Consider the following 3,571-nt stretch of genomic DNA (forward strand, 5'->3'; position numbering starts at 1 on the left):
CGTCTTTGTGTCTGTATTTGTCCCCTACTACCACTTGACAACTGGTGTTGGTGTGTTTACATCACCATAACTTAGCAGTTCAGCAAAAGAGATCGATAGAATAAGTACCAGACTTTAACAAATGTACTAGGGTCAATTCACTCACCTACATATTCTTCAAGGTGATGCCCCTGCATGGATGCAAACTAACGACTGAAACAGGTAAAAGACAAAGATATATATATATATGTATATATATATATATATATATATATATATATATATATATATATATATATATATATATATATATATATATATATATATATATATATGTATATATATACAAGAAATGAGGGCAGGGAATCGTCAATTAATAATAGAATTAACAATTAACAATTTTGCCAAGTAGTTCAGTATGAAATAAACCTTTATCGGTAAGACCATTTATCATCATAAATATAAGGGATTAGCAATTGAGTTGCTTCTCCAACATACTGAAAATTCAGAAACAGCAGTCAAAGAACTACTGATTCTAAACTACAAATTTTTCTCTAAAACGGATGGCGATATTTATGGCACACATAGAACAAAAAACCGGAGGGAAAAGCACAAACAAAACAAGCCTTTAGTTAATTGGGTACGAATCGTTTCATGGTTAAGCGAACGAAAACTTCACTATTCCAATCTTCAGCCCAAATATTCTGATAAATTTGAAAGTGTCTCTAAAAAAAATTCACGGTAATCCTTGGCCATGCGACACCAAAAATCAACGATAAGAAAGGCACTTACGAATTCATCGGCTAGCGAGTTCAGGCATCCCACCCCAAAGAAATCCATTCCATGTGCGCCACAAATAGTCCCGTATGAAAAAAAGTTCCGTGTGGAGGGATTACGGTTTAACTATCTAACTTAGAGATATCAAATATAACATATACAAGAAATGAGGGCAGGGAATCGTCAATTAATAATAGAATTAACAATTAACAATTTTGCCAAGTAGTTCAGTATGAAATAAACCTTTATCGGTAAGACCATTTATCATCATAAATATAAGGGATTAGCAATTGAGTTGCTTCTCCAACATACTGAAAATTCAGAAACAGCAGTCAAAGAACTACTGATTCTAAACTACAAATTTTTCTCTAAAACGGATGGCGATATTTATGGCACACATAGAACAAAAAACCGGAGGGAAAAGCACAAACAAAACAAGCCTTTAGTTAATTGGGTACGAATCGTTTCATGGTTAAGCGAACGAAAACTTCACTATTCCAATCTTCTGAACCACACACCCATGTTTATGACTATGTATGAAAAATATGTATTTCTTTTTTTTTTTTTATCTAAACAATATATATAAATCAATAATTATAATAATTAGCCCAGGAGTGAAATGATACATTTATAAGCAGAAAAAGTTAAAAAATAGAAGTATTCATTGAATTTGCAGCATAGTCATTCACAAATTTGAATTTGAATGTCAAATAGAGAATATATATTCTATAATATGGATTTGTTAAATAAAAAAAAGGATTAAAAAAAAAATTGAATACCTTCTTTATTTGTGTTTGAATATCTGCATTATAGATACATCATAGTTGTTTGCTTCTTTGCTACAATCAACCTTTATCAAGCAAGCATGCCAGCCATGAACATCCTGTCATCTAAGATAAAACTGCCTAATGTGTTTTGAATATAGTATAGTGTAATATGCAGCAGAATTGTTTTATCTTTCTAGCAGGTCAATAACCTTGAAGAGATTCCATAATTGGTTTAATATAATGCAGTTCAATGATGCTCTGTATTAGGGAATTTGCTGTAGTAATAACAAGGGTTAATAAACAGCAATTTTCAAAGAAATGGAACAAATAAAGAATTTTAATTCCTAAATGGGAAGTTGCACAAAAGGAATTATCAATGAAGGCGATATAAACATCTTGAATCAAACTGAACAGAGAAATGGAGGGTAACAATCAAGGTATATATTTATTTTTATACTAAGTACTCGAAGCATGCAATGAATACACAAAAGATGTAGTGGCCTCACAATGATATTAAGAGAGAAGAAGGATTTTATATGTTATAGATACACAAGTGTATGAGTACCTAAGAAATTCTCTTAATTAGCCAGGAAGTTTGTTAGAAGTAGTCAACAGTTTCAGTTGTCTAATTACTTGATATGTTATACATTGTGTTGTGAAAGCATAATAATAAAATAAGTAGGGGGTACTTCAGGAAGCTATTACCTTTATTGATATTTGATCTCCAAAGAGCAGACTATATATGATGTGTGTGCTTAAAGTATGACACTGCATGACAGCAAAACTAGGGCTGGGCAAGGAATTTAGAGGGTATGTGAAGGCTAGAAAGAAATGAAGCAAATATGCACCACAGGCTATGTTATATCTGCAATGACTGATTGCAGATGAGTTGAGGAAAAAACCTAGCTATCAGAATTTTCACACCACAGAGTGCGAAAGGAAAGCCTGCACTAGTATGTAAATGTGATGCATTAAAGAAGAAACAGATGAAGGAGGGCCAAACAATGCAGGTAGAGGGAGGACTGGGAAAGGAGGACTCAAAAATGTGTACAGAATTGTTGGGTACTGATCTTGGGATGTTGAGACTCACAATAAAGTTAAAGGGTGTTGACAAGTGGCATGATGCTTTGATGAAATTGTCACTTCTAATCAATGGCAGCATGATAAAGGAAGCATAAAGAGGACAATGATAACTGCCAGTATTAAAACATTTTGATTTATCAAACATATGGGTTTGAGCCCTTCAATCTCTGTTCTTTTTCAGATGACCACTCACATGCATATAAATATACCAAATGTGACACTTGTAAAAGAATAAAACAAACTTATTAAAATGTAATTTCTTGTAGTTTAATAAAAGTAATCAACAAGGTAAGTTATCTTAGAAGTTATCTATTGGTAAAGCCTATCATCAAAAATTGGTGCATTGAACCATATTCTATACCACTTTTGTTTTATCCCTTTTATACCCAGATGAGGAAATAAGTGTCAAACCAAGTCATGGATAAAAAATAATCACTTAAAACCCTTCAAGGTGGTGCTGCAGCTTGTCTGAAGTCCAGTATATAAAGCAAATAATCCTTTTGAAGATACACTGAGTTAACTGTAAACTTACAGCATCAGATAGAATGCCTCATGGCATTCTTTCCAGCTCTCTGCACTCAAGTTCAAACCATACTTAGGACAACTTTGTTTATCTTTCTTTCAAGGTTGCTAAATAAAGTATCAATCCACTGGAATTGATTTTTCACTGTGTTTTATTTCTGGAAGAAATTGGTTGTATTCAGACCTGGCAAGGAATGGGTTCTGCTAGATTTATAATGTTTATAGATTTAACATGATGAATGTTTCTATAGTGACCCTACTCCTCCATCAGAGATTGTAAGCTCAAGAAAGGAAGGAAATTGGAAAAAGCCTTAAATTTCAATGATAATAGAGTTATTGATGATGGTGTAGCCATAACTAATAATTAAAATATAATCACTGATTCTTCATAACTTATCTATTATAATTGATTGCATTGCTTATACAATTGTTCTAATTAGAAA

The 3,571-nt window shown here is 32.4% G+C and overlaps 1 long non-coding RNA gene across 1 annotated transcript; it reads left to right on the forward strand.

The window, feature by feature from the left end:
* Positions 1-342: 342 nt before the first annotated feature.
* LOC128249901 (uncharacterized) lies at positions 343-3,262 on the forward strand. The gene is made up of 2 exons (XR_008266050.2): positions 343-2,894; positions 2,997-3,262. It is a non-coding gene; the product is annotated as an uncharacterized LOC128249901 (long non-coding RNA).
* Positions 3,263-3,571: the final 309 nt, after the last annotated feature.

Source organism: Octopus bimaculoides, chromosome 18 (assembly GCF_046866305.1).
Source record: "Octopus bimaculoides isolate indiv1 chromosome 18, ASM4686630v1, whole genome shotgun sequence".
In the NCBI taxonomy this organism is placed as follows: Eukaryota; Metazoa; Mollusca; class Cephalopoda; order Octopoda; family Octopodidae; genus Octopus; species Octopus bimaculoides.